Consider the following 10,760-nt stretch of genomic DNA (forward strand, 5'->3'; position numbering starts at 1 on the left):
AAAGGTTTTCCTATTAGCATTGTACGACCATCTGTAACTGCGTACCCAGAATGCCGAACTCCATCCCGGACAAAAGCAGATCCATCAATAAACAATTCTAATTCTGGATCAGGTAAAGGAACATCAGTGAGATCAGATTGTGGAATTGATACCTGATCCAAAGCCTGTAAGCAATCATGTATTTGTTCCTGCCCCGACTCATGGGGTAACAAAGAAGCAGGGTTTAAACTTGCACATCTCTTTAAGGTAACCCCATGAGTCATTAGCAGCGTTACCTCATACTTCGACAATCTCTGATTAGTTAAATGTTTATGCTGCTGTGAGTTTAATAAACTAGCTACAGCATATGGAGTATGAACAGTTAAAGAGTGTCCCAAAACAATTTCTTGAGCCTTTTCAACTAGCAGAGCAGCTGCCGCCACTTTTCTAAGGCAACCTGGGTGTTCCTTAGCCACTGGAGCCAACTGTCCTGATAGGTATGCAACAGGTCTGGAGCTACTTCCAAAAGATTGTGTTAAAACTCCAGATGCCACTCCCTTTACCTCATGGACATACAAATCAAAAGGCTTGCTGTAGTTAGGGAGTCCTAGTGCAGGAGCTCGAACGAGGGATTCTTTTAATGCCTTAAAGGTTCGTATTTGCTCAGAGTTGGGATGTAAGGGCTCTTCAGCCCCCTCCTTTGTCAGTTCATGTAAAGGCTTTAGCAATTCCCCAGATGAAATAATCCAAGGGTGACAAAATCCAATCATGCCAATAAAACCCCGCATACCTCGCTTGGTGGTAGGAAACGGGATTTTAACTATAGTTTCAATCCGCTTGGAATCCAGACTACGTATCCCAGGACCCAAGGTATACCCGAGGTACTTTACTTCCTGCTGGGCCCATTGCAACTTTGTGGGGCTAACTTTATGTCCTTTAAGTGCCAACTGATTAAGCAAATAAACACAGTCACGCTCATTATCTTCTCGAGTTCTCGAAGCCACTAGAATGTCATCAACATAAGTCACCAGAGTAGAAGCAGCTGGCAACTGGACATCCTTTAAAACTTCTGCCAAAACCCTGGCAAACACACCTGGTGCTTCCACATAGCCCTGGGGCATTCTAGTCCATGTAAGTTGTCCCGGAGGTCCGGACCCTTTATCCCCTTTCCCAGCGGTACTAGGGACCCCCACCGTAAATGCAAAAAGATACTGCTTTTCTGAGGCCACCTGTACAGAGAAAAAGGCATTTGTCAAGTCCATACAAGTAAACCATTCCGCTTCAGTGGCACTATTGCCAAGATAGTACTTGGGTTCGGCACCACAGGATGTTCAGGAATAACGTACTGATTGATAAGTCTTAAATCTTGCACCATTCTATACACAGGTTTTCCATCAGGACCATGCTGTGGTTTCTTTACAGCTAGAATGGGGGTGTTACAGGGAGAAACACACGGCACCAAGATCCCTTTGTTCTTAAGACACTGTACAAGAGGTTCAAGTTCTTTTATTGCCTCCATTTTAAGAGGATACTGTCTCTGAGCAGGGGGAAGCACATTGCTTTTCACAACTGGATTTAAGGGTGAGGCAGATTTTACTAAGCCCACATCGTGCTTTCCTCCCCACACTATAGGATTAACCTCATTTTGGACTCAGAGAGGAAGTGTACTACAATTGCTACCAATGAGCTGTGTTAACAAATAAGCTTTTTCAATCGGAAATCAAAGGGGGTACTTTCAGGGGTACAAAAATTGGTGCATGCAATTTACACAACAAATCTCTTCCCAACAGATTTACAGGACCATCCATTAACAGAAAAGAGTGCTGAACAGAAATAGGACCCAATGTAGCCATACAATCATTGGTCATGAAGTGGTATTCAGGTTTCCCAGTAACCCCCAGAACACATTTTTCTATTCCACTTTTTGGTGCCGCTCCCTTAGGTACAGCCGAATGAGAAGTTCCCGTATCCACTAATAATTCAAAGGTTCTCTGTCCTAATTTAAGGGGAACTACAGGAAATCGTGCATCACACTTAAAACGTATCATTCCGGCTTCGTAAACCTCAGGACCCCAGGGGAGCGGCACCTCCCTTCATTCCTGATCCACAGAGAACTGACCCACCACCTCAGATTGCAGCCTAAATGGGCATTCCCTCTTCCAGTGTCCTACCTCACCACAGCAATGACACTCATTAGAACCACGGACACCACTACCTCCATGTCCTCGTCCCCTACTTACTCCACCTTTTCCTCTTCCAACAGACCCTCCCCGACTATTATAGTTCCACCCATGGCCCCCTCCTCTGCCTCCTGATGTGGCCACGGCCATAGCCAACAACAACACTTGATCCTTCATATCCCTTTGCTTCTCCTTCTTCCTTTCTCTTTCCCTCTTCTCTTCCCTGCCATTATACACTCGTGTTGCAATGCTTACTACTTCAGGTAAACTCTTCCCTTGCATCCCGTCCGGGTGTTCCCTAAACCTTTTCACAATGTCCTCTGCACACTGTGCCATGAAAACCATCTTTATCATTTCTTTGCCGGACTCCGAGTCAGAATCCAGAGTGCTATGTTTCCTGATCTCAGTAGTCAATCGCGTACAAAAGTCGGAGGGGTGCTCATTAGGGAATTGGACACATGCAGTAACCTTGCTCCAATGGGGGGTAACTTCTCCTGCTGCCTTCAGTCCGTGCAAGATAGCCTGTCGGTAACGGGCTAAACTAGCCTTACCCCCACCCACATTCGGATCCCAATTGGGCTCAGCAGTGGGCATGTTTCCCCAATTCTGAGTCTCGTAGTATGTCCTAGCCTTTTCCTTAATTTTTTGCCTCTCATCCTCAGTGAGGAGAGTATCCAGCTATTGGTTTACATCAGTCCAAATTGGCAAGTGGGTGGAAATGTTCTTTCCACCTCTTCCGGGTTATCCCGGAGTCATGGCGTGGAGCACTGCCAATGTAACAAATCAGCTGCCGCAAATGGGGCATGAGTGTATGCTATCATAACTGATCCATTATTCTGGGGAACCGGGTAAGCTCGTAGAGGAGCCAGGTGTGCTTCCAGAGACCCCGGTAACTTCCCAAAGGCTGTTATAAAGTTCCCAGAGGGCTCTCCCTGAACTGGGGATGCCGTCCCTAGATCTTTTCTCTGCTCCTCAGTTATTGCTTTCCCAGCCTCCCCATGCAATCTTGAGCTTACCCTTCGTGGCATTCCTATAGGAAAGTATTCAACATTCTCTGATTGGGTTTCTGGGGCGTAGGGCAGGGGTGGTTTAACAGATTTTTCTACACACACAGCCTGCAGAGCCATTTCCCTTTCCTTTGGCTTATAATTATACCATACAAATAAATAGTCCATTTGTCTGGGTCTAAGATTGACCAATATGTCCCTCAGGACATTCATTCTTTCTACGGAAAACGTCCCGCAGTCTGGCCAATCATTATCCGGGGACAAATTAGCAGTGAGTGAAGGCCATTGCGTTTGACACAAATCCTTTATTTTAGATTTTGTTAGACCGGTCGTTCCAAAAATGTCTTTCCAATCTCTCAGGATCAGGGACAACGGGGCATCCCCTGGGCATTTACTGCCGCCCTGTTCCATCTTTAACAGCCAAAGGAATCTTAACTCAATTTCTCAATACCGAGCGCTCGCTTACCTCTCCAGGGACTCTAACCCCGAAGACTCCAGGGACTTTAGCCCGAGGACCGGGATCCTACACAATGGGTAGGTGACATTGCTGGATTTCTGCGGGCCTCAGCTGGTTCACAGGACACGCCTTTCGCCGAAGCAGGGATCAGGCTACCTGGCAAGGCTCCTCAAAACTGGAGGATGCGTGCTGCGTTGCTTTGGAGTCCGATCCTCTGCACCGGAGAGTCAGATGAGTCCCATCTGGGGTGCCAAATTTGTCGGGGACTCAAACCTGGATGGCCTTTGTTCGTTGTCTGACCGCGAAGAGACAGGCAACACCAGCAAGATCCAATCACAAGCTCTTTATTGAATAGTGCACACTTACAATAGAGAGCAGCCCGTCTCCAAAGAGAACCAGCCACGATTTCATTAACAGGTAGGCTTATATAGACAGTTCCGTCATGTCATAGACTATTTGCCCAAGCAACCCATCCCCCTTTATCAGTTAGAAACTTCTAGTATCCATGCACACCTGGCCAACTATACATCATGGCCTTAAGCAATTCATAATGCATCAGCAATTTCTTATCAGCCCAAAAGACAGGTACCGGGCAACAAGGAGACAGTTTGTTATGGCCAAAAGGTGAACATAAACAGGGAGTTTGGAACAAACGGGGGAAGAGCAGAAACAGGGAGTTTTCTTATCAATTCTCAAAACAAACTGTTCCTCATCTCAGCAGGTACAAGAATGCAGCTTCTTAGTTATCTTATTTTTGCAACTTGCGCAAGCGTGTAGGGTGCGTCCCTGCCTGAACCCATCAGTTCAAGGCTACTCAGAAATCTTTGTTACATTTGCTTTAGCATAACTGCACTAGGCCTAATTTTTTCTAGGGCCTAACAGTAGCTTCTCTAGAGCATATACAATGGCATAGCATTCCTTCTCAGAAACAGACCAGTGGCTTTCCCTCTACAAGAGTTTTTTAATGAGGAATGCAACAGGGTGGAAATGTTGATCTGGCTGGTATGAAATCCTTTCTCAGTTCCTACCCCCGAAATGTATATTTCTTTTTCTGATTTATCTTTGTAGTGTAGACCTAGCCTAAGGGTAAGCAGAGATCGGAACTGTGCAGAGGTCTTGCAAAGGGCATATGCATTTCTCCATGGTCAGGGGCTGCCCAGCAGCTTTCATAACCCTGAGCAAGCACCTCACCAAACTCCTCAGCAAACTCACTGGTAAAGATAAACCCTTCAGCAAGTCCCTGGGCTCTACAAGGCAGATGTTCAGTGGCATTCAGTGACAGGCAACCCCCCCTTCCCTCATCAGCCTCAGCCTGGGCCTGTCCACACAAGAGATCCGCTTCCTGAACACAACAGTACTGATCTATTTAAAAGGCTATTAGCCAGGGGATAAAATGGTGTCCTTGGCCTCTGTTTGTCCACCCTCTCTGGGGCACCTGGTACTGGCCACTGTCAGTAGACAGGATATTGGGCTAGAAGGACCTTTGGTCTGACCCAGTACGGCCATTCTTATGTTCTTATGATCACTGACGGCCCCATGAACACCAACCTGTACCAGACACCTACTGACTCCTCTTCTTATCTACATGCTTCCTGCTCCCATCCAGGACACATTACACGATCCATTATTTGCAGCCTGGCCCTAAGATCTGATTGGCTCTGCTCCCATCCCACAGTCACAGTCACAGTCACAGTCACACCTACCAGATCTTTATCAACCACTCTTACCACTGAAACACGCCCCCTGAGCATCCTGAACTCATCTGCCTCAAGATAGGCCCAACATGGAAAATAATAGCACCCCACTGGCCATCCCTTCCAGCCCTCAGCTCAAACCCCTCCTGCACATCATTGGCACCCAGCTACCCAGCCTGGGACACAGCCCCTCCCTCACACAGGCCTTGGGAGACAGGCCAGTCTCTGCTCACGGACAGCCCCCAACCTAAGCAAACACTCACCAGCAGCCACCCACCTCACCAGAGAGCGACCCAGCTTGTGGGCAGGCTGAGGATGCTGCAGCAAAGCACTGTGTGTTGTGTCACACATGACATCACAATGCACTTGTGCCTGCACAAAGACACCCCTAGACACTCTTGAGGGGTGGTACAAGTAACAATATGGAACAAATTGACCAAATCAATGGGGAATTTTGGCCGGGGGGGAGGGAGAGCAGGGAAGGGGAGAGGGGAGGGGAGAAATGGGCACAAAACTGCCACTTACAGACTGTGCCAGCTTGTATGGGGGGGGAAAAGGGGGGCCAGCATCTAGCTGTGTGCCCAGCTAGGGATCTAAGCCTCACCCCAGATCCCAATATCAGCTGGTGGGGCTTCCTGCCCCTGTCTTGCCACAGCACCCACCAATCTGCCTGGCTGCCAGAGTCCTGCTGCATGTATGCCTAGGCCCAGCACCCATGTTGTCTGGGGATGAGAACAGGGATAATGGCACCTTCCTAACCCAGCCTGTACCCCATCCCTGAGAGAACTAGCTCAGTGCCACAGGAGAACCTCAGCTTCATTCTGAGCGTTTGGTACATTCTGGAAATGTGACAGCCCAAAGTCCTGGCAGTGACAGAAGCAGAGGAGACAGGCCCCAGGGGGGCAGAGTTGCCCCACTGGAGAAACTGCCTGTTACATGGGTGAGAGGCAGCAGCTCACTCTGTATGATCTCCAGCTGGCTCCCTGGGGGTGAGGCATTGGTTGCTTTCTTGCTGACCTAACACAAAAGCCCTTTCCCCCTCCTCCATGTTCTTCCCCACAAAGCTGATTGGCTGACAGACAGTGCCACTCAAAGGCACAATTGCTCTGCTCCCTGGGATGCACTGTGTGACTGAGCAGACTGGTGAGAGGGGCCTAATGAGTCCCTTATAGCCACAGGCTCTGTGTATGCTGGATCCTCCTCCTCCCTGACCTCTGATCTGCTTCCTGGAAAGCCTTCAGCCTCTTTCTTCTTTCTGCCTCTCTGTCCATAGCAAGCAGCTAAAGGAGGGGAAGGTTACCTCCTCACATGTGTCCAGAATGGGGCTTGAATCCATGACCTTGGCATTATTAGCACCACAGCTCTAACCAGATAGCCAGCCTACAGAAATGTTGGTCACAAGTGGCCCTTTCAGAAAGGAGCCTTGGACAGCTGCAAGGCTGTTGTGGACTCTAGAACAAGGTGGGGGGTGGAGCAGGAGAACTGCTCACAGGTGGAGAATTAACTCAAATGGCAGAGCACTTGCTTAGAGCACTTGCTTAGCATGCCAGAGGCAGTGGGATCAATGCCACATTCTCCAGTGATGAGGGAATTCTCTTTTCACAGGCAGAGCCAGTTAGGAGGCAAAGGGCCTGCAGTGGCCCCTCTCTCTTCCTACTTGCCTGACAGTCTCAGTCCTGGCTTAGCCCTGGCTACAGAGAGAAGAGGCCAAAGCAAATAGCCCCATAACAGCAAGGGAGTCAGTACATCAGTGGCTGGGGGGCAGAGCTGGGCTCTAACTTGCTGGGTGACCTTGGCCGGTTCAGCGAACCTCTTCCTGTCTCCATGTCCCTGTCTGTACAGCAGGGACAGCATCACTCACAGGTCCCACAGCCCAGCAACAAGCCCTCAAACTTCCCATGTGCTCAGGGAGCCAGGTTTGCTGTTTAATTCTGTGTGGCAGGTGACATTAGGCCTGGGCACTGGGATTGTTTACCAGTTTCCCAGGCCCTGGAGGCATTGTTAGCTCCCAGCTATGATGACTGAGTGCTTAAGGTGTTGGAGTAGCAAGCCACTAGGTGCAAGTTCAAATCCTGCTCACAGTGACACCAGGGTTTTGCCAACACCTGTTGCTTGGGCACCAAGGAACCCAAGCCCTGAGATCCCTGGCACAGAATAGAACCTGCCCATCCCATCTGCAGGGACACCTATAAAAGGTAAAGGAGGGTAGAAAAAGCAGGTGGAAACATAGATGACAGGGCTCTGCCTAACTGAGAGGACAACCAAATCGGGCTTTCAGCAGAGCCACATCCCCATGGACACAGCCAGGGGGCTAAGGGCCTCCAGTGGCCCCTCCTTCTCTCTGCTTGGTCTCCCCAAAAGCCAGCCCTGGTTGAGCAGAAAGATGCTGGGTCCCAGCAGCCTCCCTTTGCCTGGCAGAGGCAGAGGCAGAAGTGATGGAGGCAGCAATAAAAGGGTATGTCTAAACTACATGGCTCTGTCAACGGAGCCATGTAGATTTGTTTGTTCAGCAAAGGGAAATGAAGCTGCGATTTAAATAATCGCGGCTTCATTTAAATTTAAATGGCTGCCCCGCTCTGCTGATCAGCTGTTTGTTGGCAGATCGGGGCAGTCTGGACGCTCCCCTGCTGACATGAAAGCCCTTTATCAACCTCCCCAGTAAACCTCATCCTACGAGGCATAACGGGGAGGTCGATAAAGGGCTTTCAGGTCGGCACGGGAGCATCCAGACTAGTGTGCTGAGCCGACAAACAGCTGATCAGCTGTTTGTTGGCTCAGCATGGCAGCCATTTAAATTTAAATGAAGCCACACAATTTAAATAATCATTTCCCTTGCCATCGATGGAGCCATCTAGTTTAGACACATCCAAAGAGTAATACCTCCACCCAAGTGTGTTGGGTTGGGAGGTGTGATAGATAGTGTGTGGGGTGACAGAGATGTGTGTCGCCCCATTAAGGTTGCTGAGCAGTCAGAGCTGCCAGCCAGCTCCTTCTATATCAAACCCTGTTGTGTCCCTTTCTCTGTGAACCTGGAGTACAGGGGTAGAGGAGGGGAAAACCCTGATATCAGTGACTCCTCCTCTGCCAGCACGAGATTCTGTGGGACAGCTCCAAGGCAGGGGGAAGGAGCAGCAGGGCAGTGGGGGAAGGGCAGCTGAAGTGTTGGCACTTGAGAGCCTCCCAGCCAGACCCATAGATCCCGACCTACCAGCTGGTGGCCACATCCTTAAAGGGCCCAAAGACCATATGGCCCCTCTTCACTGACATTCATTTTTCTACATGCATCATGAGAGCTGTGTAGCTGGGATTTTCAGTTGGTGCCCATTTTCATGGTGCCTGAGGCTCCAGTATCTGAGCATAATTTGTCCTTAGCTAAATTGCCTCCACTTACATTGATTGTGGAGCTATTGCCTTGGAGAGTGAGCAGCACAAGAGGCAGGACCAAGGTTCACCCACGTGGTTTGTTTTTTTTGTGGATCTGCCCCTCCACACCCCAGAGACTCTGGAACAAAAAAGACACGAGAAGAACCCAACCTCCTTTCTTTTGCTGTGACATGTATGGCTCTACCTCAGGTTTCGTTAAGGGGGGTCCTTCTACATGTGAAATACCTGTGACAACCCCTGCACTCCTCTGTCCCTCATCAGCAATGCCATCTACTGGGGGAAGAACTTGTCCTGAGACTTGTAGAAGGGCCAACCTGGACAAAGTAGCACTTCTAAGATACCCTTTAAGAGCTCAGCTGACAGAGCTGAGAACTGTAGTGTGTGCTTAGCAAGTGATCCTTAGGTTGCTGGTTTGACTCTGGCTCAAAGGAGAGTCTTTTTCCTCTGGATCCATGTCACCAGAGCCCTGCACTGCAATTGAAAAAAGATTTTGGGTATTAGCTGCCAATCACATTTCTTGGGCCGCACATGGCTGGAAGGCTAGAGGGAAATGGGGAATGGCTGCACTTTGGGATGCAAAGGTATTGTCTGAAACCATAAATTAGATCAATTTTAGAGACACTTTTTTTTCAGAAGAGGCTTTTCTAACATTTGGCCCATCTCCACGGGCCCAAATGGGGGAAAAACCCCTTTCAGAAGAGCTCTTATTCCTAATAAAATGAGAAATACAGGGCTTCTGAAAAAACACACTGATCCGAAAAAGTGGATGTGGCAGAGTTTTTCCAGGATACAAGAGGTATCCCAGAAAAGCCCTACAATATAGCTATAGCAAAGAAGGGCACCATGGTCTAGCTGGCTAAAGCACCTGCCTTGTAAGTAGGAGATCCTGGGTTCAACTCCCAGTGGTGCCTTGCCGTAGCCTTGGCTTGCATTTTCCTATGTCCTTCTGGGATACAGAAGAGGCCTCCCTTGGCCACCCATGGACCAGCTGGTTCAGGAAAAGGCTGACTGGAGAGGAGCATTGGGAGAAAGGAAACTACAAGCATGGAGTGAGTGCAGAGGCTGCTGTGACTGGCAAGGCATGGCTCTGACTGCAATTGCTGGGACAGGAGAACCAGCATCCCATGCCCCTGTGATTCCCTAGGGGTGTCAGTGCCCAGAGATCCTGGAAGTGCAACCTCTGCAGCCATGGAGAGTTACTCTCCTCTCCCCTCCCTTGGGATGGGCACTGGCAACATGTGGAGCAGCTGGAAGAAAAGTCCCAGAGAGCAGCCCCATGGCTAAACTGGCCAAGGCGCCTGCCAGGTATGGGGGAGGTGAGGGATATGCAGCCCCCAGTGGTGCCTGTCCACTGTGTCTGCTCTTCCCAACATCCTTCCATACGTAGCTGGAGTCGGCTTCCTTCACTAAAGGTTGGCCATGTCCCACAGAGGGAAGCCAAAAGCAGCAAAGAGCAGACTTCTGGCTGCTAATGGGGTGCTCTCTGGGTCTTAGTTGGACTCGCTAAATTGAACTCCAGAAGATCGATTGTGGCCATTCCATCCCACCTGGTCATGGTTCTTGTTCTTCTGCACAGCGCAACCCATGGAGCTCAAGGACCTGCTAATGGGCATTCAGATCACACCTTTGTTGAATGGGTGGCCTTGGAATCACTTCGCTTCCTGTCACTGTATCGATCCCTCCCCACACCCAAGGGGCATGGGACTTTCTCCACCTCTGCGGGGCTGGCAGTGAAGATCAATGCCTTTCTGGAGCATTCTTGGGTGCAAAACTCATTGCTGCACCATGCAGGAGGCTGTTGATACTAAGCGGAGGGGAGGGAGAGGCACGGTGTCAGATGAGATGATCTAACTCTCTCTTCTGGCCTAAAGTCTGCAGGTTGCATGTGGCACCATGAGAAACCTCTAATGTTCTTTGCTAGAGCCCCAGAACTAGCCTTGAGTGGGGGTGACACAGGGGGAGCAGCTCAAACATGCCAAGGGGATGGTCAGGGGCAGAACATGAACCCTACAAAGCAGCAATGACATAAGAGGCTTTTGCAGATCATTGGTTGGGAGGC

At 49.7% G+C, this 10,760-nt stretch overlaps 1 non-coding gene across 1 annotated transcript; it reads left to right on the plus strand.

Moving 5' to 3' along the window:
• The first annotated feature begins 9,538 nt into the window (after positions 1-9,538).
• TRNAT-UGU (transfer RNA threonine (anticodon UGU)) lies at positions 9,539-9,612 on the plus strand. Its single transcript has one exon. It is a non-coding gene; the product is annotated as a tRNA-Thr (tRNA).
• Positions 9,613-10,760: the final 1,148 nt, after the last annotated feature.

Source organism: Pelodiscus sinensis, chromosome 31, assembly GCF_049634645.1.
Source record: "Pelodiscus sinensis isolate JC-2024 chromosome 31, ASM4963464v1, whole genome shotgun sequence".
In the NCBI taxonomy this organism is placed as follows: Eukaryota; Metazoa; Chordata; order Testudines; family Trionychidae; genus Pelodiscus; species Pelodiscus sinensis.